This window comes from Talpa occidentalis, unplaced genomic scaffold (assembly GCF_014898055.3).
Source record: "Talpa occidentalis isolate TD23 unplaced genomic scaffold, MPIMG_talOcc4v2.1, whole genome shotgun sequence".
Lineage (NCBI taxonomy): Eukaryota > Metazoa > Chordata > Mammalia > Eulipotyphla > Talpidae > Talpa > Talpa occidentalis.
In genome coordinates, this window is record NW_026555331.1 from 130,773,487 (window position 1) to 130,801,365 (window position 27,879).

General features: G+C 37.9%; 1 long non-coding RNA gene across 3 annotated transcripts in view; it reads right to left on the reverse strand.

The window, feature by feature from the left end:
- The window catches only part of LOC119246010 (uncharacterized), a 94,657-nt gene that overhangs the window by 63,943 nt on the left and 2,835 nt on the right, over positions 1 to 27,879 (reverse strand). For all 3 annotated transcript variants that reach the window (XR_008550833.1, XR_008550832.1, XR_008550831.1), the window contains exon 2: positions 17,522 to 17,776. This is a non-coding gene — a long non-coding RNA (uncharacterized LOC119246010). The remainder of the gene's footprint in view (positions 1 to 17,521; positions 17,777 to 27,879) is intronic.

A 27,879-nucleotide genomic window follows, 5' to 3' on the forward strand; every position in this document is an offset into this window, starting at 1 on the left:
AAAACTGTGATGTCATCATATTAAAGATTCAGAGAAAATAAAATAAAGGCTTTCAGGCACAAATAACTCCTAATTAACCGGGACAAACCAAAGGTTTTCTACCTGTGGTAGAAAAGAACCAGATGAGGCCCTGCTGTTTGTTGGGATACTTGCTGGTCTAAGAAGTTTTGCTTCTGGCTTAGGTAGAGACATAAAAGGTCTGGGTAAAGGACTAGTGAAAAGAAAGGGATGAGGGAGTGCCAGGTTCTCCACCTTCCTGGAAAGGAACTGTAGAGCCCCCGCTTCCACAGTGGGAAGGCACACCCACTCACCCCCAGACTCCAGAGGGTCCTTGTTCTTTGTTTCTTCTGTTTCCCAGCCCACAAGTATTTTCCTTTCCTAATTTTTTATCTTTCATTATAAACTCATTAGCCTCAGGGACTTTTATTTTTATTTTTAACATGGGCTCTTTCAATAGGTGTGTTTTTCATTTGCTCTTCCCAATACCTATCAAGCTGTATGATTTTGGGCAAAATACCTACTCATTATTTGCCTTCTTTTCCTTGCTATAAATAGAGCTGATAATGGCCCTGCCTCATGGGGTTCTTGAGAGAATTAAATGAGTTACAAGAGGCAAATTTCTTGAAATAGTGCCTGACATGAAGGAAGCATTAAGGGGGGGTAGATGTTATTGTTTTTATAGAAAGTTTCCCTTATTTTCTACTTATTCTATGGTTAGCTTGTTTTACTGAATTCTAATTTTAGCATTATCTTTGTTTTTTTTTTTAATTACTTTAGGTTTCCTTATCTATCAGTTTAAATCATTATGTCTTATTTGGTCTGCTCTACTGTTAGCAAACTTCAATGACTAGTTTAGACCTGTCTTCCCAATTTTTTTGGCCCTCTTTGTTCTCCTCTTTTTTCTTTTTGGTTTGATTGTTTGTGGTTGGGGTTGGAGACCTGATGATGATTTTTAATGACTTGTCTTCATTAAGGGGAACAAGAAGGCAGTCTATAAAAGTGGTTACAAACTTTAGTATCACCTACAGTCATCTGAAGGGCTTACTAAAACAGATTGATGGCACCACTCCCAGAATTTCTAACCCATTCTTTTTGGACAGGGCCCAATAATCTGCACGTTTAACAAGTGCCCTGATGATTCTGATGCTGTCAGTTTGTGGCCACATTTTGAGACCCACTGGTCTGGAGGAGTATGAAAAGCACAGGCAGTTCTTAGCCTGTAGTCCATTATTACCATGTATCCACGTGGAACTTCACTGGATTCTACCCAACGCATTCCACTTCCTGCTTCAGTACGAACTTTTCCCAGGATCCCCTTCTATATATGTCATTGATTTGCAAAAAAAAAGTGACTATCCAAACTTCATCCCATTTTCTTGATGAGAAAATATGTGACTTTGAATCCATGGTATCCAAAACATATAATAATTGGGTTTTAGGCAAAGTATGGCATTTGCATGCTAATGAGGAAGAGCAGGGTGAACTTCGCACCCAAGAAAACACAGTTCTATCGTGTTGCTTATGAGGAGCCAGGAGTGCTCTGGTAGAAATTCAGTTCTTCATGAACAGCTGGGACTATAGCAAACTAAAAAGCTTCTGCACAGTGAAGGAAACCATAACTAAAATGAAAAGACACCTACTGAATGGGGTGGGGGGGAGCAGGGATTGCACATTATACATCTGACAAAGCACTGATACACAAAGAACTCATAAAACTTTACAAAAAAAATTAAATAACCCAATCAAAAAATGGGCAGAAGAACTAAACAGATACTTCTACAGAGCACCTTCCAAAGAAGATATACAAACTGCAAACAGCACATGAAAAAAATCTTCACCATCACTTACCATTAAGAAAACATATCAAGACCACAATGAGATACCATCTCACACCCATGAGAATTGCCCATATCAAAAAACCAGAAACAAGCATTGCCAAGTGTGTGGAGAAAAGGGAACCCTCATACACACTGCTGTTGGAAATTCAGTCTAGTCCAGCCCTTATGGAAAGAAGTATGGCAGTGTATTGATCTGCCATTTGACCCAGTAATTCCACACCTAGGCATCTGCCCCCAAAATTCAAAAACACTAATTCGAAAGGATAATTGCACTCCCATGTTTACTGCAGTGCTATTTACTATAGCTAAATTATGGAAGCAACCCGTGGTCCCCCAAAACAGATGAATGGATGAAGAATATCTGGTGTGTGTATATATATAATGGAATATTAATCAGCAATCAAAAAAGATAACCTTATGCCATTTGTGTTCATATTGATGGAGCTGGAAGGGAAAATGCTAAATGAAATAAGTCAGAAAGACAAAGATAAATACTGGGAGGTGTCACTAATATGTGGACTATAAGTGACTAAACTAAAGGATAAAGGCAAGCTTAAAAGCTAACCTTTGTTGTTTCTTTTCTTAATTTTTTAAAATATTTAAAATATTTTATTTTCTATAATTCTTACATCATTTTTCATTTTTGCACAATATATGCATTTTCATTTTGGTTATATTCCCCATACAATTGCAATCCCCCTTATTTTGACCTGAATCCTTCCTCTCCCCGCAACCCCTCTACCCCCACCCCCACCGCCACCGCAGTTCGTCTCTGGCCCATAGTTGCTTGTTGATTTTGATTTTTACTTTGTATTAATTAGTCTTTTTCCTGGTCCCTTTTTTTAAATTTAAATATTTTATTTTATATAATTCTTACATCTTTTTTCATCTCTGCACTATAAACCAGAGACACACTACGGGGGGCTGGGGGGGAAGGGAGGGACAGGGAAAGGAAGGACTAGAGTCAAAATAAGGGGGGGGTGCAATAGTATGGGGAATTAAAAGCTAAACTTTGAAAGCTGACTACAGAACTGAAGTACCAATTGGGGAAGGTCAAAGATGGAGTAAGAATAAAGAGGAAAGGAAATACAGTGGGTAATACCTGAGAGGGGTATCCAAATATTACTTCAATTAAAAATAAATAAATTTAATTTAAAGAAATTCAGGTTCCTATCACTGCTGTCATATAATTTGGAAATATAATTTGGAAAGAATGAAGGCAGCAACAACTAAAAGGCCTACCAGGACAAATCTCTGCCCCATTCTTTTCTCCCCAAGGATGACTTTTCCTGTAGCGGATGTATATCTCTTTTCATGCATGTTTTTATAATTTTACTTTATTATCTGTGTATCTGCCAACAATATGTGGTATTATTATGTGTTATATATTTAGTCTGTATCTTCCCCCCATTCTTTGATCATGATCTATATCTCTCCCCTTCTACCTACATTATCCTGTTTTGTTTTTTAAAAAGATTTATTTATTTATTCACACAAGCACTGGCTACAGTCAGAAGCGTGGGAGGGTGAGAGAATTCACCAGAGCCAGAGCAGAGAACAGAACAGGCAGATGGACGAAATACACTGCTGTGGGGAGGAGCGGGCAGCAGGGGAGGTCTGCACTCCATGTGGGACCCTCGCCCGGTGGTGGGGATCGAATTGGTGCTGCAGAGGCTGCGGGCAGCTTTGTAACCCAGCGTTCAACTGCTGTGCCACTGGGGAGATCCTATATTATCCTGTTCTTAACCCCTTCACACCTCCAAATTATAAAAGTAAAGGATATGTCTGACCTAGTCCATTCTAAGGTTTTCCCTTTGTACCTACAGAGTTACAGGGTTCTGTTCTGAGAAAACTAGAGTCCCACAAGGGATACTTTATCAAGTTTGGATCCAAACCACACTGAACATTAAGATAACTGAAATCTCCCTCCTCCCCCCACTGATAGCGTTGAGTCCTGCACTGAAAGATTTTTCCCATTGAATGGATCCTTCCCTGGCATTATTTTTTTTCCTTTCTCCTGCCTCTCATACCCTGCTATCTCAATCACACTGAAATATTCCATAGTGTGGAAGATCACCTACCTGTTTACAGACAAGAGAAATCCGCTTTACTCCAAATAGCTCACCAGCAAGCTCCAAACCAGTGGGGTCAACCAGAAATCCTGCATCATCCACTAACTTAACCCAAATGGGTTCAGCAGATTGAATGTGGGGTGATCTGCTCTACAGAAAATGGTACCCTGCAGATCACAAGCTACATAGCACCACCAATGAGTATGTCTTTTTTTAAGCCTGATAGGCCTGAATATGATCTGGCTTCCAAGAATCTCTTCTTGCATTTCAGTTGTTTGGTACTCAACCAGTAAGGTCTCCCAAATGTTGATATTTGTTCATGTTAATGGCCTGCTAGATCTCTGAATTTTTTATTATCTTTTTCTCTATATTGTTCTTTGGGAACTTTTAGGTCTCTAACCATGAGCGAGGTGGAGGAGGGGAGAAATCTTTTATGAAGATTCGCATGGAGCCACTATCTTTACCTTTCAGTTTTCAGTTGAAAAATTGCCAGTCATTAGGAAAGAAATCTCCTGGGATCTGAGATCTTATTCCTTGACAGGTGCATATAATATGTCTCTACATTAAAGTAAGCATATACTCTAGCATCTAAATTGGGACATTTTTGAGAGTACCAAGTACTAAACCATTTAGTGTTCTAGTAAGACAGAACAACACCAGATAATCCACACAAATCAGATACATGGTCATGGCCACCCTGTTAATGTGCATATTTCTGCAAAAGAGGAGCCTTCCAAAGGAAGCACCTAGCAAACAGGCTGTGGCATCACCCCTGCCAGAACCATCTGCTTATGTTAGAGCTCCAAGAAGCCTTGAAACTGTCTAAGTCATATAATATATATTTGGACACATGTGGGATCTATAGTCTAACTGACTGGATTCTTCTGATGGAGAAATCTGTACAAGTCCATGTTATAAACAGAAATTTCATTATCTGTACTGTGTGTTTCTGTCTTAGCTCAAAATGTAGAAACTCCATGAACATTTCCTTTACCTTATTCTTATAAGGACATTTTTCTTTGGATTTAGACCTATGTAGATAATCCAAGATGATTTCCTCATCTCAAGATTCTCACCTGAATTATATATGCAAAAACCTTTTTTTCAAGTAAGGTAACATACATTCTATGGACTAAAATATGGACATATCTTTTGGTAGACTATACTTTAAGTACTACAAATATACTAGTTCTTCAAACTTTAGTGAAAAGAGCCATAAAATGGGGTGATAATCAAGTTTCCCTTATTTGAAGGATAGATTTTTAATTTTTTGCAAGGAAAAAAAAAAAGATACCTTCCAGCCTCTACAAGTTGCAGCAGGAGCACTTTTGGTTTTAGTTTTCAGAATGTAAACATCCACACTCTCACAGAAATGCCTGGTCTTTAAACAGGTCTTGCCTCATTAGCAGTTGTGTCCACCTAACAGACAGGCACAGGGGCTCACTGATCCACGTCTACCCACACTGTTTCTTTGCCATCCAGTGATACTGCTTTCGTACATCTGTTCTCCACTGGTTCACAATCCTAAAGTCTGGGGAGGGATTAGGATCTGTGTCACCTTCAACTCTGCTCTGGCACAGGCCAAGCTCCATTCATCCTCCAGTTTTAGTTGCTCACATAGAATCCCACCACAGTAGCCACTGTACTATCAGCAACACAAACTTAAAGAGCACTTGCTATTTGTCAGGAATGTTCTAAGAGAATTACACAGACTGATATGTTAAAGGGGATCAGGAATATGCCACTTTGACATAAGGATTATTTCGAGCTGAAGACACTGAGTTCCTGAAATGCCTTATTGGCCTAAAAGCAGAGCCTCCCCCAAAAATTCAATTGTCATTAATCCCCTCCCAAGAACATCTCTAATTTTCTGGGAGACAAGTAGTGGGCACTACATGCAAACACATTTCACAAACTATCATATCACCATATAGTCTCCTAATGGCTGATTTATCTTTTCAAAGAGTCATTTGCTTTTCTATAATTGCTTTTCACCACCTCCTCTTGTCCTATTAAATTAGGTATACAGTCTCCAAATTCTAACCACCCTTTTGAGTTACTCATCTCTGAATGTTCCCATATGTACGTGCAATGCACATGTTAATAAACTTTTGTTTGCTTTTTCTCTCATTAACATATCTTTTGTCACTTCAATTTTCAGGACTTTCACCAGAGAACCTAGGAGGAAAGAAGAAAAAAGGAATTGATTCCTCCCCAACAGAACGAATGTATTAAATTAACTCATTCAGTCACAACCTTATGAAGTAGATATTTTCAGCTGAGGAATCTGAGACATGGAAAAGTGAAACAGTTTAGTTAGGACCCTTATTGTTACAACAGTACATAGAACCTGAAGAAAAAGCTTTTAAGAGTTGGAATGACCCGGGAGGGAGGGCAGGGGTGAATAGATAAATGCAGGATGGGGTGGGAAGCTAATACCAAGCTTCTTGAGTTGGTGACAAAGAAATTGTAGGATCAACTTAGATAAATTAGAATTTTAAAAAGTCTTTTGGGTTTATGAATGTTATCCTGGGTCTGCCTAGACAATTGAAAGTTTACTAAACATACTAATAATATCTTTTGAAAAAAATCACATAACAAAATGAATTCAAACCATTCTTTAACTACAACAGCCTAAAACAATACTTACATTTATCAAAAATAGACTTCTGATAGGAAAGCTAAAATTTTCCACATGGGTAAAGCAAAATTATCATCCTCCCTTTAATTTTTTGTAATTTGATTCATAATAGTCACATGTCACTCTGAGATGACTTGGACACAGTCCCACAGAGACCAGAAAGATGAAAATTGTTTTATAGACTAACGATTATAATTTATGTTATCTTGAATCATGAGCCGCCTGAATAAACAACAGGCTTTGCCAGCTTATTATTGCCAGAAAAGAGTTGCATACCAACTTTTTAAATGTGAAAATAGTTACTTCTGGAGAATATCCCAGAATTTTTAACTAGATTATAAAAAACAAGCCAGTACAACAAGTTATCTCAGCCATCTTGGTGGACACTGAACAAATAGAACGTCTCTCCTCAGAGTCAGGTACACTCTGGGTGCTAAGAAGAGGGTTTTTTTAAGTTTTTGATTTTGTAGTTATTTATCTGAAGAAAGTATCTGGTTATAGTTCTTTAAGTTTTTTTCACACCAAATCAAGTGTTGCCATGCTACACGTTACAGAACTTTTGCATTCAATTTTATGTTTGTTATGCTAGAACAGAGTCACAATTCTACATATGGGGCATAACTTTAATCCTTTGCAGGTATTTTTCTAGTTCATCTCAAGTGAAGTAGCTATGACAAAGGTTAACAAAGAAAATACATACAATATTTGGATACAAATCTGCTTTGCACCCTACCCTTATCACTCTTCCTTTTATTTGTTCAAATATATTCTACTGGTCACATTTCATGCATTATTGTAAGTAGCTATAAGTCATTTTTGAAGAAGGTGAGGTATAAATTGTGGATGAAATTTAATATATTTACATACATTACTTCAAATATCTTTACATCAAGTATAAACTCAACTTCTAGACAAAAATACACATAGAAACACTGAAACTCCTCCAAACTTCACATAAAAACTTGTCCTTCCAGCTGAACAACTGAATTATTTGTGAATGAAGGTGATGAATCTTAATTCATAAATCACATTTAAAGTCTTTGGGTAGCAGATATTTTATATTCCTAAACAGGAAAATTTTTGCAACAGTCACCTTTATTAAGGAGACAGTATTTTCTTTCTAATAAAGCTTAGTCTATCTTGAAAAAGAAATGCCACATGCACATTTAAATGCATTATTTCTAAATCTGGAGACTCTAACTTCTTTGCAGAAATGGTCAAGACAGAATGAGTCACCCTCTCCAGTTGTTTACCAGCTGACAAAGGGCTAAATCTTCCCCTGGAAGTTGAGCCTTAAACCCTGAAGCACACATTCAGCCCTTATAACATAAGCCTGTTATTGGAAAGACTGGAACTGGAAATTCAGCCATTTCCATAGTTCCAACTTCATTCTTTACAAAGAACATGAAATGCTTTTTCTCATCAGATAAAATATCTAACTAAGTTGGCTCCCTCCCAAAAGAAGTCATAGAGAAGATCTTGGGTGCAGGTAGTTTATCCGGTGATTATCCTAGGACCTAGGAGGGACAGACCAGGGAAAATGAGTTCAGAAAGTAGGAAAATTCAATGAAAATGTTCATTGCCAAAGTTCTGTGGGCAAAAAAAAAAAAAAAAACTTAATTCACCAGCACATAATGGGAAGCATGCATCACACTTCCCAAAATTATCTTCCTGAAGGACAGGAGGCTGGAGCCTCTAATCCACCAGCTTTCATCTCTCACTGGTGTAAGACTGTCCTGGAAGTTAACTCATCTATATTTTCAGGATTTCTGGTATCAGAAAAGGATTTGTGGCAGAAAATTGAAAATCCAACTGCCACTTGAAATGAGAAGTACAATCTGTCTGAGCTTGCACAGAGTTATATACCACAGCTTCAGCTGAACTCATAGGTAGGTCCAAGGAATGAGATCAAGTGTCTCACAGGTATCTAATAATGTGCCCCTATGTGATGGATAGTTCATGTGGCAACCCCCGTGAACCACACCTCTTGGGTAGATCCCTTCTAGGTTCTTTGCACTGGGCTGTGACTAATACAATAAAACAGAACTGATGCTGACCTATTCTGGTCCTAGACCTCAACTGACCTGGATGCTTCTGCTTCCGACTTGAAATGCTTGCTGTAGGACCATTCCTTTTTGGACCCTAGTCACCATAGTTTAGAGCTCAATGTGACTCATGTGGAAGAGGACTGAGATCTAGCGGAGAAGTCAGGGTGAGATCCCTGTCAAGGCTGTAGATGACTGATGCTGTCTCAATGACCCAGTCAAGTCACAGAACTATGAGTTATAATAAAGACATCATTTTATATTCTGAAATTTTTTGGTATTTACTTTATTCAACAATCAGTAATTATCAGTCAAGTAACCTTGAAGTAAAGAAGGCTGTCTAAGTGCCTAAAAGGGAGAGACAGCCTCATATTCTATGACATGTTCACAGGAGACCTGAATTTTTTATTTTATCTCGTCCTTACCAAGCCAAATAGCAACCCCTGTCATATCCCTGACCATCAGTTGTAGTTCTGGAAGATTTAGTTATTTAAATAATTTAAAAAGGAAGTTTTTGATTCTTTTCGCCAAAATATGTTAAGTATTCTTCTATACATTTTTATGTATATGCTAACCTTCCTACCCAGTATGGATGGTTATAGTTACCAGATTGAATGTTCATACAAGAGTCATTGAAAAATCATTAAACAAATATTTTTAGTACCTCCTATGTGTGAGTCCTATTCTACCATGCAATTATAGTAGTGAACAAAACAGACACAAATTCCTGTCTCCTTGGAGACAGGAAGTTGACAATAAGAATACATAGACTATGCAGGGTAAGTGTTAAGCATGGTAAGTGTTCAGGAAAAAAAAAAAAATCTAACTGTGAGATTGAAGGGGTAGAGAAAATGTTAAAAGATGGTGAAAATGTTACGTTGAGTGACCAAAGACAGCCTCATTAGTTAAACATAGATAGAAAGGCGAAGCTCTCTAAAAACTAAGACAGTAAATTCCAAAGTATAGGATCTGGGAGAGGGAGTATAAATGTAAGAGATGGAGAAGGAGCAAGCAGAGCAGAAAAAAGTCAGAAAGTTTGGTGTCTATGAAACCAAGTAAGAAAATGTTTCAAGAAGGACATTATTGACTATGTCAAATGCTGCTATCTGATAGTTCAAGAAAAATGGGTTTGAGGGAAAGTCAGTCAGACAATAAAGATAACTCTTTTAAGGAGTTTCGTTTAAACAAAAAGAAGAAAAATGAAGCTGGCAAGTTTTTATTCTTAAATGGGAGAATACCAGCAGTTTGTATGTTAATGAAATATTCCCAAAGAGAAGACATAATTATGATTCAAGAGGGTGAAGATTACCACATGCTTTTAGTGGGTGAAAAGGGATAGAGTATGGTCCAGCAGTAAGGAGTTGGCCTTAGCTAAGAGTACGGACAATTCAAGTTCACTCTTAGTAACAGGAAAGAAAATAGATGAGATGTAGGGGGTAAGTAGATGAGATGGGGTAGTTAGGGAAGTTCTCCTGTGAAGGCTTCAATTTGCCAGTAAAATAGGAACCAACGAATTAGTTATGAGTGACTATGGTGTAGGTATTAGAGGTTTGAAGGGGGGCTCAGAGGGATGAAGCAATCAAAGGGAAGAGTGGATTAGGGATACACAATATACCCAGTGTAACCTATTTAGAGACAATGTTTGTGGGTACAAGTCAGGGCAGTCAGCATCTCTGTGTATTTCACTCTGTTAGCTGTGCAGGTGCAGGAGCAGCAGAGTTGGAGGTAGCCAGGCAGCATTTCCTCCCTCCCTTTCTTCTCCTTATGAAAAGATCCATTCACTCCTCCCTAATAGACAGGAATATTGTTCGGAGAACTTGATGAATCTGACTTAGCTTTCAGTACTTTTCCCAGTATTGCTTTACACAGTCTTTATCTTTTGTCATTCATTTTTCCTCTCTTCTGTTGCAAAAATGCATGTTTTTCTGTTTTCACTACATATAGTGAAATATAGTTGTATAGTTGTATAGACAATATAGTTGTGGCCAGTTACCCAAACTGAATGTAGAATGGATGAAATCAACTGTCGTATTTCTCAAATACAAAAATTTAACCAATTTTACAAAAGTGGTGAAGGCGACTGTGGAAGCAGAGCTATAACTGTGACTGGAATAGTATCTCAACAAAGTTAAATATCATGTATTAAGTACCTTCTATACCCTAGGCATTTAACATACACTTCTATTCCTTTCAACAAGTTCCTCAACTTCAAAGGAATAAAAGTTTAGAAAGGAAAATGAGTCACCCAGCTAACAAATGCCAAAGCTGTGGTCCAAACCCTGGTCCATGTGTCCCACAGTGCTGACTCTGGCCACTCCAGCACACTCATAGGCCTTATTGACAAAGCAACACCATGCTTGTGTCATCCTATTTTCAAGTAAACCTATTCAAATCCTGGTGAGTGGGTGTGGGCTTGCCCAAATGTCCTTAGTCCCAGATGTTATTTCCAGTGTTGTTTTTTTTTCCCCCCAAACATCTGACTTTATCTGCTCCTTGAGACAAATATTCTAGTCTTCATATTGCAAACCTAACACATCCTTAAATGTTGAGCTTCCAATAGTGTTCTCCTGTCCAATTTTAAACCTCTGGATACATTTGCCTATATTTACAATGCCTTGACACTACTGATATTTTGGGTCAGCTAATTTGTCTGTGTGTGTACGTGCAGCCCTGGCTGAGAATCACTGGATTAGAAATAACCACTATATGAGAAATCACTTTTTCATTTAAAAAAATCTCATATTATTTTTTACCTTACTTTCCATAACAATTAAAGATATATTTGTACCATTTGGTTTTAGAATATGGCTTTTGTTCTGTATTGCTTTTATGGAGGATGAGCTCTTCTTAGACTGTTACTTTTGTTGTAACTTTCAAAGAACTTCTTTTTTTTTTTTTTTTTTTTTTTTTTTTTTTTATAAATTTTATTGTTATATTCCCCATACAATTGTAGCCCCCCCATTCTGACCCCAATCCCTCCCCTCCCGCCCCCGCCCCCCTAAAATTGTCTCTGGTTCATAGTTTTTTGTTGATTTTGATTTTCACTTTCTTATAGTTATTCATTTTCCTGGTCCCTTATTTAAGTTTTCTAGATTCCTGCTATGAGTGAGACCATCCGGTATTTTTCTTTTTCTTTTTGGCTTATTTCGCTGAGCATGATCCCTTCCAGCGCCATCCATGTTGCTGCAAATTGCATGTGTTTATCTTTTTTGAATGCTGAGTAATATTCCATGGTATATATGTACCACATCTTCTTGATCCAGTCATCTATTTTTGGGCATTTGGGTTGTTTCCAAAGCTTAGCTATTGTAAACAGTGCTGCTATAAACATAGGGGTGCAGGTGTTCTTTGGAATTGATGTTTCTGTGTCCTTTGGGTAAATACCCAGGAGTGGAATTGCTGGATCATATGGAAGCTCTATGTTTAGTAGGTCCAGAAATCTCCACACAGCTCTCCACAGTGGTTGGACCAGTTTGCACTCCCACCAACAGTGCAGAAGAGTTCCTTTTTCTCCACACCCTCGCCAGCATTTGTTGTTGCTAGTTTTTTTAATATGTGCCATTCTCACTGGTGTAAGATGGTATCTCATGGTAGTTTTGATTTGCATTTCCCTGATGGCAAGTGATGTTGAACATTTTTTCATATGCCTGTTGGCCATTTGCATTTCCTCTTCAGAGAAGTTTCTTTTTAGCTCTTGTGCCCATTTTTTGACTGGATTATTTTCTTTGTTGTTGCTGAGTCTCATCAGCTCTTTGCAGATTTTTGTGATCAGTCCTTTATCATTAGTGTTGGGTGCAAAAATGTTCTCCCAGTTGGTGGGGTTTCTCTTTGTTTTTGTTATTGTCTCTTTTGCTGTGCAGAAGCTCTTTAATTTGATGTAGTCCCAGCTGTTTATCTTTGCCTTCACTATCACTGCTTTGGGTGATGTGTCTGTAAAGATGTCTTTGATGTGTAGATCACGTAGTGTTTCGCCTATATTTCCTTCTATATATTTTATGGTTTCAGGTCTTATGTCTAGTTCTTTAATCCATTTTGAGTTGATTTTTGTGTATGGTGTGAGGTAGTGGTCAAGCTTCATTCTTTTGCATGTAGCGACCCAGTTTTCCCAGCACCATTTATTGAACAAACTTTCTTTGCTCCAATGCATAGTCTTTGCTCCTTTGTCAAAGATTAGTTGACCATAAATCTGTGGATTTATTTCTGGATTTTCTATTTGATTCCATTGGTCTGTATGTCTGTTCTTGTTCCAATACCATGCAGTTTTGATGATTATGGCTTTGTAGTATAGTTTGAAGTCTGGGAGTGTAATGCCTCCATTCCCTTCTTTTTTTTTCAGGAGAGCTTTGGCTATTCGGGGTTTTTTGTGATTCCATATGAATTTCATCAATAATTGTTCTATTTCTTTGAAGAATGACATTGAAATTTTGATTGGAATAGCATTGAATCTGTATATTGCTTTTGGAAGGATGGCCATTTTAATAATGTTTATTCTTCCAATCCACGAGCAGGGGATGTCTCTCCATTTCTTTGTGTCTTCTTCTATTTCTTTTAACAGTGTTTTATAGTTTTCTTTGTATAGGTCCTTTATCTCTTTTGTTAGATTTATTCCCAAATATTTGATTTTTTTGTTTCAATAACAAAAGGGATGGTTTTTTTGATTTCTTCTTCTTCAGATTTATTGTTTGTGTATAGGAAGGCTACTGACTTTTGCATGTTGATTTTGTATCCTGCCACTTTACTGAACTGATTGATGAGTTGAATTAGCTTTTCTGTGGAGTTTTTGGGGTTCTCTATGTATAATATCATATCGTCTGCAAATAGTGATAGTTTGACTTCTTCTTTTCCTATTTGGATTCCTTGGATGTCTTTCTCTTGTCTTATTGCCCTGGCTAGGACTTCCAGTATTATATTGAAAAGCAGTGGTGAGAGTGGACATCCTTGTCTTGTTCCAGATCTTAATGGGATTGCTTTCAGCTTTTCACCATTGAGAATGATGCTGGCTGTTGGCTTGTCATAGATGGCCTTTATGATGTTGAGGTATGTTCCTTGTATCCCAAGAATTTCAAGGGATTTTATCATGAATGGGTGTTGCACTTTGTCGAAAGCTTTCTCAGCATCTATTGATATTATCATATGGTTTTTATATTTCTTTTTGTTGATGTGTTGGATAACGTTGATTGATTTTCGGATGTTAAACCATCCTTGTGCCCCTGGAATGAATCCTACTTGGTCGTGGTGAATTATCTTATGGATACATTGTTGGATTCTGATGGCTAAAATTTTATTGAGGATTTTTGCATCAGTGTTCATTAGGGAGATTGGCCTGTAGTTTTCCTTTTTAGTGTTGTCCTTGTTCGGTTTTGGTATTAGTGTAATGTTGGCTTCATAGAACGTGTTTGGTATTGTCCCTTCCTTCTCAATTTTTTGGAAGAGTTTGTGAAGGATAGGCACTAATTCGTCTCTGAATGTTTGGTAGAATTCATTTGTAAATCCATCAGGTCCTGGGCTTTTGTTTTTGGGGAGGTTTTTGATTACCATTTCAATTTCGCTAATTGTAATTGGTCTGTTTAGGTGTTCTATTTCTTCTTTATCTAGCTTTGGGTGATTGTAGAGTTGTAGGAATTTGTCCATCTCCTCTAGATTATTAAACTTATTTCCATATAACTGTTCATAGTAGTTACTGATTATTCTTTTGATTTCTGCTGTGTCCGTTGTGATTTCTCCTCTTTCATTGATGATCCTGTTTATTTGTGCTTTCTCCCTTTTTTCCTTTGTGAGCCCGGCTAGGGGTTTGTCTATTTTATTGATTTTTTCAAAGAACCAGCTCTTGGTTTCATTGATCTTTTGGATTGTTTTTTTAGTTTCAATTTCATTTATTTCTGCTTTGGTTTTTATTATTTCTTTTCTTCTACTGGTTTTGGGTTTTTTTGTTGTTCTTTTTCTAGATCTTTGAGCTTCGAGATTAGGTTGTTTCTTTGAGTTCTTTCTTGTTTCTTGATGTGAGCTTCTATTGCTATATATTTTCCTCTTATTACTGCTTTTGCTGCATCCCATACATTTAGGATATTGGTGTCCTCCTTGTCGTTCAATTCAAAAAATTTTTTAATTTCTTCTTTGATCTCCTCATTAGTACAGTGGTCTTCCAGTAGTGTGGTTTTTAATCTCCATGAGGTAGGAAAGTTCCTTGCCTTCTTTTTATGGTTTAGTTCTAGTTTGATGCCTTCATGGTCAGAAAAGATGGTTGGTATGATTTCAATCTTGGTGTATCTGTTGATGTTTGTCTTGTGCCCCAGTATGTGATCGATCCTGGAGAATGATCCGTGTGCGCTTGAGAAAAATGTGTACTCCGTTTTTTTGGGGTTTAGTGTTCTATAGATGTCTGTTAAGCCCAATTGCTCTAGGTCCTTATTTAGAGCTTTGGTTTCTTTACTTATTTTTTGTCTTGTTGATCTATCCATTGTTGATAGTGGTGTGTTGAAGTCTCCCACTACGTATGTGTTTTCTCTGATGTCTGTTTTCAGAGAAGACAACAGTTGTCTGATATATTTTGGTGCTCCTTCGTTTGGTGAGTATATGTTAATGAGTGTTATTTCTTCTTGAAGTATTGTCCCCTTGATCATAATGTAGTGACCATTGGGGTCTCTTTTTATCTTTTTGAGTTTGAAATCTGTTTTATCTGATATAAGTATAGCTGTTCCTGCTTTCTTTTTTGGCCCATTTGCTTGTAGGATTGTTTTCCATCCTTTGACTTTGAGCCTATTTTTATCTTTTGTAGCTAAATGTGTTTCCTGGAGACAGCAAAAGGTTGGGTTTTGTTTCTTAATCCAGGCTGCAACTCTGTGTCTTTTTATTGCAGAGTTTAGTCCATTTACATTTAGAGTTAATATTGATATGTTAACATCTGTATTTGCCATTGTGTTTGTCTTTCCTTTGATTTTATTTATTTATTCTTTTAATAACTTTTTTTTTTTTGGCCTTCTTTCATTGTTATTCGTCCCTCTGAGGTTCTGGCTTTAGGACTCCTTGTAGTATTTTTTGGAGTGGGGGTTTAGTTGCAATGAAATTCCGGAGTTTCTGTTTGTCTGGGAAGGTCCATATTCTTTCTTCAAAGAGGAAGGAGAGCTTTGCGGGATAGAGTATTCTTGGTTGGCATCTGTTTTCTTGGAGTCTGTTGACTATGTCCCTCCACTCTCTCCTTGCCCGTAGTGTTTCTTCGGAGAAGTCTGATGTCAGCCTGATTGGCTTTCCTTTGAATGTTATCTGTTTCTTCCCTCTTGCCAGCTTCATTATTTTTTCCTTGTCCTGGATTCTTGGGAGCTTTACTATTATGTGTCTTGCTGTATTTTTTCTTTCGTCGTGGAAGTTTGGTGTTCTTCTTGCTTCTTGTATATCAATTTTCAGCTCCTTCTTCACATTTGGGAAGTTCTCTTCAATTATCTCTTTGAATATTTTCTCTGTTCCTACTTCTCTCTCCTCTCCTTCTGGTATTCCTATAACTCTTATATTTCCTTTCCTCATGGAGTCAGATAGTTCCCGAAGTCTTTCTTCATTCTTTTTCCTTCGTACTTCTCTTTCCTTTTCTGTTTTGGTTCTTTTTATTTCTGTGTCTTCAAGAGCACTTATTCGTTCTTCCATTTCATCAATTCTGCTTTCATTGCTTTTCCCAGAATTCTTTAGTTCTTCCACTAATTCTTTGATCTCCTGCATTTCTTTTACTTCCCTCTTTAGGGACTCAATTTCATTCTTCTGATCGTTGATTATTTTCCCTTATCATTGTTTTCCTTTATGACTTCTGTCGGTTTTTTAATCACGGCAATTTTAAATTCTCTTCTGGAAGGCTCAGAAGTTCTTCCAAGTTACTGTCGTTGCCATCTGGGGGCTGGTTTTCTTTTTGTGGTGTGCTTTTTCTCTGGAGAGTTGCTAGGTTGCGTGTGGTTCTTCCCCTCCCTACTGTCTGTTTTCTAATTTGCCGTATGCGTTGGGACACTGTGTTGTTGGGACTGGCCGGCATCTTGGGTGGGCTTCTCTTCTCCCCTCTGGTTCCTCCTGGAGTCATCTGTCAGTTTCAAGCAGTCTTTATTGGAGAAAGGTCCCTGTCCTAAAATGTCGATGTGGGGACACACTCCCCTGTGCGCCTGGTCTGCCCCGGCGGTGGGTTCCTGCTCCCCCTCTGGGCTTGGACTGCAGGCCAGAGGGGGTCTGGCGTGGGCGAACTTCCCCCGCTCACCTCTGGCTCCTGAGGAAGCCTTCTGCAGATAGTCTTTACTGAAGAAATGTCCCTGTTCTAAAATGGTGATGTGGGACACACTCCCTGCGAGTCCGGTGTCAGGCACCTCTTCTGCGTGCCTGGTCTGCCCTGGCTGTGGGTGCTCGCTCTCCCTGTGGGCTCAGACTACTTGTTCGGAAGGGGCCGGGTGTGGGCTAACTCCCCAGCTGGCCACTAGTTCCTTCAGGAGCCTGAGCTGTCTACAAGTCGCTAGGTGGCGCCAAAGATCTCTCCTAGAGCCCTTGGGGAGCTGATTTTCCACGCCGTGGGACAGGGAGCAAAGCGGGGATGGTAGGGTACACCTCAACGGCTTTGGGGTGCTGTGTCTGCCTTGTGCCCCACCGTCGTGGGGAACCCACGCCCCGAATTTCGTGCCCCAGGTCTCAGTTCCAAAGCCCTCAGTTCCAGGACGCGGGCTGTAGCCCAGTTCAGTGGCGCGGGAAGGGCGCCTTTTGCACCGCTCCCGTGACTGGGCGCCTGGTTCCTGCTTACTCAGGGAGGGACCTTCACCTCAGTGAGGACCTCCGCGCGTCTCCCCGCAAGCCTAGGTCGTCTCCCCGCGAGCCTAGGTCACAGGCGCGGGGACCTGGGCAGCCGCGATCCTGGTCTGCACTTGCTTTTCAAGCGCGCCGAGCGCGCAGCTATCCGCGCAAGCTTACCGGCAGCCCGGGCTGTGTGCGCGTCTCCCGGGGTCTTTGTTCTTCTCTAATGGCGCCCGGAGCCGTTCGCTCACCGCCGTGGCGAATCCTGCAGGGTTCTCCACAGCTCCCGTTCACGGGGTGTGGTGGCTGCAATAGTTCCTTTCCACGCACAGTCCCGCTTGCTGCGTCCGTTTTTCTCGTTGGCCGTTTTCCAAAGAACTTCTTATCTCAATGTCATCACCTCTGGTCTAATTAATTGCAAAAGCGTCTATACTAAAAAAAAAAAAAATCTGTAATAGTATTTATCACTTTCTTTTATAGTGCTTATAAAACAAAAGTCCCTGCACATATTTCCAGTTAAAAAACTTTTATCTCTGGTGATGGATATTAGCTGTTTTTAAATTCTATTGCAAGGAAATTCATGTGCTGGCTCTTTCAATAGTCTGTCCCTATGGAATAACTATATATTGTGTTTTATGATCTTTACGAAAACCACAGCTGCCATCTAGTGGCCAGTTACCCAAACTGAATGTAGAATGGATGAAATCAACTGTCGTATTTCTCAAATACAAAAATTTAAAATTAAATTCAATGTTCTAATATAGAAATTTTTGAATCACTTTCATATATATGCAAACATAGTTTTTAACTGCTGAGCTATTCCAATGTTCTTGCCCAAGTAAAATTAATTCCCATGTATAAGGTTTTTAGGTACAACATGTTTTTTATTTGCAAATAAGAGCTATGTAATAAACACAGAATGTCCACATCACCCCTTTGATTACATGCAAATGTCCTTTCCTAACCTCCACTTTTTCCCTTAGAGACTTCTCTGATGAGTTGAAGTCATTTAACAAAACACAGGACACTGAACTCAACTGAATAGGAAGATCTTGGGAAAAGTTCTTCAGCTGGCAGGGCTCACTGTCATTGGGCCCAAAATTCTTCTACAATCAGACTGAAACAGTTTTTAAACCTGAAGGTTAACTGGTGTGGTTACAGAATTTACTGAATTGGGGGTCTCCCTGGTGGCACAAGGGGTTAAATCTCAGCACTATGAAACTATTGGTAGCTACTGAAGCACTAGCTCCATCCCTGGCCAGGGAGCTAACCCACACAGCACAGCAGACCTCTCCAGTCTCACTCGCTGCTCCCCTCAGCAGTATATTTCAGTAGATCTGCCTGTTCTGCTCCCCACTCTGTCTCTGGTGTATCCCCTCACCCCCCACCCACACCTCTGTCCTACACCCCAGATTTTGTATGCATAAATAAATCTTTTTTAAAAAATGACTGAATTGATCCATCAATTCAACCAAATAGACTGCTAGGAAATTAGTCTAAATAATTAAAAAAATAATTATTATGAAGTATTTCATTATCACTAAAAGAACCTCATCACAAACTCATTGCCTTCATCAATTATGATTATACAGTTTCAAGTGTCTCATTTATGCAATATTCAACTGTTATAGCAACAACATATTTAACTAATAATGCAGATTGGATGGAAAAGTACAAAAAAATGGAAGGAGAGTGAGAGATAAAGGTTGGCAATTCAGTTTCAACTTTAATTGCTATTTAGCACTTGAGATCTGACAAATCTATTTCTAATTCATATTTATGAGTTACAAAGTGTATTTGCTTTAGCAGAAAGGCATAACCAAATGTCTCTAGAATATGCTGAATTGTTCTATTGCTTTTCCTCTTTTGTTGAGATCACTAACATGCTTTGAAGCCAAATGTAGCATATGTATAAACTCAGGTATTTCTTATTTTTCTTAATCGCTCCTAATGCATCATCAATTTGCAAGATTCATTTTTATTACTAATACTGAAATCTTAGCAGTGGCATGACGCCCATTTCTTTACTTTCCAATACTTACAATACTTGAAGAAGTTCCAGAGATTATTGCATAGATGGAGAAATGTGGTTTTGGGATCTTCATGTCCTATTCAAGGTAATAGAACTAACTGTGGAAGATGATTATACAACATTCAACTATTGAAAGAATAACTACTAGTCCTAAAGCCACACCGTAACCTGAGACTACACACACAATCAAGATAGTAAGATGAGTCTCTTAGGACCAATCAGGGGTCACATCCCCTGTACCTCACTCATCTGCACGAGTCCCAGCCACCCTAAGTCATTCTTTATCTCATAATCTCTTAACCCACAAGCTATGTTTATACTCTCCACTTCCTCCTTTCCAAACCATTCCGGTGTCTCCTGTAATCCCTATCTGGGATCAGCAACACTTGTTTCTTTAAATACTCCCTTTACCTCCTTGCCTTACTGGAAATTTAGCTAAACCCTGAAGGGGTATGAGGACCAGGAGTTAAGGTAGGTTTATTCCTCACACCCCATTGCTGTTTCCCAATGACCTTCTGCCTTTCCCTCTGCAAAAATCACTCTTCCTTTAATGCTAAATATCACCTGGATATTACTACTGCTTCCTACAGCTTTCCAAGTTCTTCTGAAATTTCTTAGTCACATGTCATGCACTAGTCTTCTGTTATTAGCAGTCTTCCATTCCACCCATTTTCCTCACTTTATCCTTGGTGACTTTAATATCTGAATGACCCATCAAAAAGGCCTAGCTCCTGTTTCTTGATTTTCACATTCTGCTGACATTTTCCTTTTTCCACCTCTTTTGCCCATTTTATGTTCACATCTTAGGTCTTTACATCTCTGAAAATATATTACCCTTTTTAAAAATTGCAAACAGAAACATAACTTTTTTACGTTTCCTACACAGTTCATTGATACAAGTACTTCCATACAACCATATGGTTCTCCAGTGGTGTGAGGATATTGGATCCTTCCATCCTACCACTTTCTTATTCTGCATCAGTCCCCTCCTGTCATCACATCCCATCTTGGTCAGAACAGATTCCATTATCATCAATATAGTGGCCCTCTGCAAATACCTGCAACTTTTACAACTTCCAGGTCCTTCTTTCCCTCAATTAAGTTAACCTTACAAAACCCCAATGCATGTATAAACTTAACTTGCCTCAGACTTTCTCCATTTTTACCTAAACAGGAAAATATTAGTAATCACAAAAATCACATAATCATGTCTTTACTTTAATTCATAATCTCAGACCGCAATTTGAATCTTGATACTACTTAAAAATATGCTGCATTTGTCAGGTAAGTTTGCTCTTCTGCTCCCCAGAATGATCATAATGATCGGGTTCCTCTCTCTTCCATCTACTGCCTCATCTGTTTCACCTTTATCTCTCAAGTGGTGTCAATGTGCATACTTTGTTGAGATCAAGGCTGGCCAGATGGAAGCATCCCCTTCTCCAAATAACCAAGTAAGTGAGTCATCATCTCACCTACATCAAACCAAGAGATGTAAGTAATATGTCAGAATATAGATGGGAACTTCAGAATTTGCGGTAACTGATTTTAGGTGGTAAGTTAGGTATGATTTCAGATTTAGAATGGTGAATACCATGTTCTGCAGAAAATAGACTTTGATGAGACACATGATCCACGTTATGTTCTAGGACAGAGGTTTACAATCTAAGGACCTTGAGCCCAATGTAGCAAGTTGACTGTTAGAGTAAATAAAAGTTTTATTGGGCATGGCCACCTCCATTCATTATATATTGACTCTGGATACTAGTATGTTGCAATGACAGGGATAATAGTTGCCACTGAGCCATATGACCTCCAAAGCCAAAAATATTTATTTTCCTTTTACAGAAAAATTTACCAGTCCCTATTTTACAAAGATAACCCTGGCAACAGAATGAAGGATGATAATGGAGTCAAATTAGATGCACAGAATATGTGTGGAGGGAAACTGTGTTAGTTTAGGTAGAATGATGAAGGCTTATTCTAAGTTAATGGTAGCAGATATGGAAAAGAGAAAAAAATTGAGCTATTTCATGTACAGAACCAGTAGGATTAGATAAGTAACTAGATATGAGAAGTAAAAGATAGGTTTAAAAATGACTCCAAATTTTTTATTTCTTGGTGACTGAGAGAGTGGAAGAATTCTCAACTGTAATAGAAGAAAAGGGGTAGGAGAGTCAAAGTTTCCAGAAATATTAATGCTTTTTATTTTGGTCAATTCAATACCTACAAGAAATGGAGCTTGCTCAGATTATCCCCAAACTGATTTTTAAGGATTGGTATATAAATGGTAGTCCTGTGGGAATAGATGAAATCACTTCAGAAATATAAAATAAAGTTTTTTAGAGGTCTGCATTTAAGTGTTGAAAACTTATGACCACACAAAAATCTACACACAGATGTTTGTAGCAGTTTTATTCATAGTCAAAACTTGGAAGCAAGGAAAATATCTTTAAATAAGTGAATGGATACATAAGCTATGGTATACCCAGAAAATGAAATATTATTCAGCCTTAAAAAAGAATGAAGCCGCCAAACTATGAAAAGATGTGGAGAAACCTTAAATGCTTATTATTGTTACAGAATCCAATCTTAAAAGGTGACAGTCTATGATTCCAACTATACGTCCTTATAGAAGAGGCAAAATTAATAGAAACAATAAAAGATCAGTTATTTTCAGGGGTTGGGAAGAAGAAGGGACAAATGTGTAGAACATAGAGGATTTTTTAGGGCAGTGAAATTATTCTGTATGGCACTATAATGATGGATATATGTAATTTATACAGAATATATACAATGCCAGGAGAGTATATTAATGATAATGCAACTTCGGAGTAGGAGAATAGAGGAAAGGGAAAGATAGGAGGGCAGATGAGCTTTATTTACCTTATTATATTTCTCAAAAAAGTTTCTAGTAAAAGACGTCAAAAGAGAAGGGTCTATTTTGTCAGAAGGAAGATTAAGGGGTGGGGGGAGTAGGTCCTAGATGTCAGGAAAGGAAGGAGGTATGTTTTCCAGGGTTTATAAAACATTATCATCTGACTTTGTAGACAAGTGAAGTAGAATGAAGATGCAGAAACTCTGTTATCAGTCAGAAGCCTTGGGGAAAGTTTCGACATAATAATGGGGGTGGAAGCCAGATGGTGGCGGGGGTGGGGGGGTGTAGAGAAACTTGGCATTAAAGAAGTGGAGGCAGTGAGAGCAAATGGTTCATTCAAAAATGCTGGCAATGAAGAAGGCGAGAGAAAGATATACAGTAGTTTGAATGAGAAATATGTAATTTGTCTGGTGCTTCAATTTCAGTCCAGGTGAGTACTCAAGTAACTCACTATTTTTTGCAAAACATGGAGCCCTTTATAGTGTCAAAAATTAATAACAAATAAATATCTTTTTTCCTTAAGGGGATGTAGGGGATACCTGCAAAATAGTTCACATGTTAATATGCTATAAAAATAACATTAATGGCCTGGCTCAAATAAAAAAAGACATGAACAGCAAAGTTGGATAAATTGAAAAAGGTTACCATGAGACCTAGAGAATTTCTGGGTGGGTTGCTCCCAAGCTAGATCCCCACAGAGCAAGCTCGAATCTTGATCCAGTCACCCAATCCAAGATCTATCCTTCAACATCACAGACTGAGAAGCTTAACCTCATCCATGTGAAAAAGATTAGCAGGTCTCAGGAAACTGACCCAAACTAACAAAGCTAGTCAGAGATTATTGTTTAAACCGCTTTACTATTTACAATAAGAAGTATACTTGCCAAACAGTTTAGATATATCAGCCTGACCAGTGAGCCCAATTATCATAAGGGTGTTTGAGAAACAAACAAACAGAACAAGGAGTTACATGACTGGATGTGTAATGACACCTGTCTTCCATGTGACAATAGCAATATCCTTGTCAAGTGGCCTCTTGAATTAGCCTAACAGAATATTCTCTCTTCAGATGAAGGCACACTCTTGTAAGTTTTCTTTTTCTGTAGCTTTATTTCTAAACATCCTTTTCCTGAAGTGCATATCCATTCCTTGCAATAAATAATACCTTTCTGCTTAGGAGAAGATACATCTCTTTAAGATGATTCTGCTTTTCTCTGCACTGAGTGCACTACACTTGTTTAACTTTCAAAGAGCTTTGGGGACATGCAGAGTTCCCTCCATATAGAAGACAACATTTTATTTGTATTTAGATGTGCACTGGCACATACTGAAGGGTGGAGTTAACATGTCCCTAATTTCAGTAATATCTGCATTTTCATGACTTTTTTACTATATCTGAGTAGGACTATAATTTCATTGTTCTTCAAATAACCTCACTTCTTTACTGAAACTTATGGTTAAATGATATTTTATATTTCTACTATTTAATAGCAATCCAATCTATACTTAAAGAAAATAACCAATAAGAATCTTCCTCAATAATTTATGTCTCACTACTAATATGTGTGCATATATTTATGTATGTCACCACTTATTACCACAGTTGCTAAGATACGACATATTGCTTTTGTATCTTATTTCAAGTCTAATACAGCACATATAATCCTGGCCTATTATTGAACTTTGCAAAAATATTAGCTTGGTAGAACATCAGCACAATCAAAGCTTGATGTGAATGCTATTTCAACTACTAAAAAAAACTTTAAAAAGACTGTAGAAAATATGAGTTATTTATATGGAATGTTCCTTAGGATAGTATCTTTAAAATGAAACTAATTCTCCATGGAAAAATTTAGCATGTCTTTCAGGAAATTCTGTAAGAGTTCTTATGATGGTGCACTTAAAGGTTATCATTAAACCATTTATTGCTGTGGAGGTGGTGAGTTCAAAACATTTTGAGACATAAAGAGGTATAGTTCTTTTGGTCCTACAACAAAATGTTAATTTTGCGCAGCTCATTCTATTCAATTTATATAGTACCTTAAGACATGGCAACACATTTGCAAGGAATTATTAAGTAAAAGAGAAAAATAAGGAATTACGGGGTTCATTGGAAATGGTACAAAGTGTATATTTTTCAGAGGCTCTTTGAAAATGTATACAGTAATAATCAGGCACAGGCAACACAGGAGGTAAAGCTTCAGAAATATTTCTCAGTACTTTGAATTAGCAGTGGCCTTGGTAATGTTTTTTATGGAGAAAGTTTATGAGCATGGATCCCAAGGGAAAACAAATATTACATTCTGAACCATAGATATTTAGGTCTTCTCACTAAAAGGATAGCAATTGTACCGGTTTCCCCCCAAGCCACAGGACTCTGAGTGTTGCATCCTTCACATTAACTGTTAGATGTTCCTCTTTGCAGAGAAGCAAAGAACCTTCTCTGCTGCCATCTTGGCGCTATCTACTAGAAGGACAGCAGTTGTGTCATACACCTTTAAAGCTTTTCCCCCAGAATTAGGCTCATGTTATTTAAAAAAACGTAAGCACATTCAAAATGGAAAAAAAAAAAAAAGCAGACATGTAAATAATTTTAGATACTACAAATATTATATATAACTGAATTTATAAGCTATTAAGACTTTCATTTAAATTCATCTTAGGGAAGAGAGGATATTTGTTGCTGCTTCATCAGCATCCAATTCCCCCTTTTCAAACCTAAAAGGTCTCACTTTCCACAGAACTCACCCAGCCCCAGGACAAAGTTGCCATGTGATTTGAGAGGATAGATTCCACCCGCTAATGAAGCTCACCAGAACATCTCTCCACTACCACCAGTGATTGGTTCAGGGATGGGTATGTATCGCATTTTAACCAGTGAATGTGAAAGAGTTACTAAGGACTCCTATGAACAAAGTGTCTTTGCTCTCTTTCCACAGGAGGGCAAAGGAATTGATCTGGACAATGGTAGAATAATGTGCGTGCTATTAATGCTACCATGAGGGGTTCTAGCATGAAAAGGAGTCCAGCACCTGGAGGAGGGCTGTAAGAATCAAAATGGTACTAGTATTCTGATGGCATCATGAGCTTATGAGTCCAGATTTCCCAAAAGCCTAAAATTAGAACAGTCTATATAGACAATTCAGTTACATGAATTTATAGATGGAGAGAAATAGATTTATCTCTCTCTCTATTTGCTTTTTTTCTTATTTATAAAAAGATAAATAATGTTCCCAGTAGTTAACTGTGTGGTAACAACAAACACCACTATATATTTTTCTTTCTGCTTTCCTATGGTGATTTTATATCTAACTATATTCTATCTGTGTATCACTGTTACATACATTATATGTGTGAATAAGTTAAGGCCAGCACAACATTTATATTTATGGAGAAGACTTCTGTGCATGTGAGCACACATAAACTTCACTGATATGTGTGTTTCTCTGGAGGACTGTTTGGAGAAACAAATTTAAGGTAAAGTTACTTTATTTAAGATAAAGATAAAATGAACATCTAGAATTCAGGTCAGAATGGGGAATTTTGATGCATCTGTAGTCATCTATTTGTATGAGTTCATTTGTATGAAATGGAAAGAAACTACAAAGATCATTTTCTTCACCCATCCTCATGGCCCTGTGTCTAAACTCTGGGGGCAGGGGGCAGATACAGACAGAGCAAGAAAGTTGTTCTCATAGGCTTCTGTGAGATCAGGTACACATGCAGTCTTCCTTCATAACCCAATAACAAGCTATGGTATAGAGACAAGGAGATGGGCATCCTGCTCACTAAAGATCTGAATACAGTATGACTTTCAGTTCAAGCAAGATATTGAGTATAGATTTCTTTTCGGTATAGATTTGTTTTCTTTTTATGGTCTGAAACTTCAGAAGGTTTAAGAGGAAGTCCCCTTCTCTCCAACAGTTCTCACAGATTGCATGGGAACACACATTTATTTAAGCTGAAAAAATAAAGTCAGCTAATAGGTTTGCTAAGTGTGTGCTTTGTCTTAAACTTGTGAGCTAAAGCTGCAGCTCCAAGGTTTTAATAAAAATACATTTAAAGTACATCAAGAAAATACCATGTGATGGTAATTACATTCCTTGTAATGTATAAACTTATGATACAAAAATTTAGAATTTTAAAGTAAGCTTATTTAAAGAGTTTTTAGTTAAAACTTTTTTAATTAAAAAAAAAATCTAGACATAAAATGAGCAAAAAAAAAGTTTGAATATCACTGTAGCTCACTGCTACACTGTACTTCCAGAAAAATTCCACAGTCAGAATTCTTTGCTAATTTTACTATCCCTTTTTAAATTTTACTATTTCGCTGCTGCATAGTGAAAGAAAATATCAGCATAATGGAAAGACAGCTAATTGAATGGGAGATCTGCACATTATACATCCAATAAGGGGTTAATATCTAAGATATATAAAGAACTCTTTTCAACTCAACAACAACAACAACAACAAACAAGTAAAAAATGGGCAGATGATCTGAACAGACATTCCTCCAAAAAGGACAGAGATAGTCAACATGCACATGAAAAAATGCTCATCACTTATAGGGATATGCACATCAAAACCACAATGAGACATCACCTCACACTTGTGCGAAAGGCTTACCTCAAAAAGATTAGTAATAGCCAGTATTGGTGAGGGTATGGAGAAAAAGGAATCCTCATATACTTTTGGTGGGAATGTAAAATAGTGCAAGCATACTTGCACCAAAATAATATGGAGCTTCCCCCCCAAAACTTTAAAAATAGAACTACCACATGATACAACAATTCCACTTCTGGGTTATCTACCCAAAGAGTTATATGCATCCCAGTGTTTATTGCAGCACTATTCATAACAGCTAAAATATGGGAACAAACCTAAGTGCCCACTGGATAAAGAAGACAAGGTATTTATACACAAAGAACTACTATCTGGCTATAAAAAAGATTAAATTTCGCCTCTGCAGCAAAAAGAAAGGAACTTGATGGGATTATGTAAAGAGGAAATAAATCAGAAAGAAAAAGACAAATATTGAAAGATTTCACCTACATGTAAAATGTAAAGAAACAAAGCAGGGAGAGAGACAAAATAAAATAAAAATAAACCAGTGACTTTGACTGAGGTTACTAGAGGGGAAGTGGTTAGGGGGTAGGGACAAGGGTAGAGCAGGTCCAATGGATAGTGGTGTCTCTTTTGCTTGTTTAAAAAACAAGGTTATGGGCCTCCCCTGGTGGCACAGCGGTTGAGCACTGGGCTGTGAAGCTGCCCGCAGCCTCTGCAACACCGGTTCGATCCCCGGCTGCTGGCAAGGGTCCCGCATGGCGCTCAGACCTCTCCTGCCGTGCACGCTGCTCCCCTCAGCAGTGTATTTCATTAGTCTGCCTGTTCTGTTCCCCACTCTGGCTCTGGTGAATTCTCTCACCCTCCTGCATTTCTGACTGTACCCAGTGTTGTATAAATAAAAATAAATAAATCTTAAAAAAAAAAAAAGAAATGGCATACCAAAAAATAGAGGTTAAAAAAAAACTTTAAAAAAAAAAGGTTATTACAACAAAAAAATAATTTTAAAAGGTTGCTTCAAAGATAAACAGAATAAAATCAAGGTTACCTTGTTCAAGTTATTCT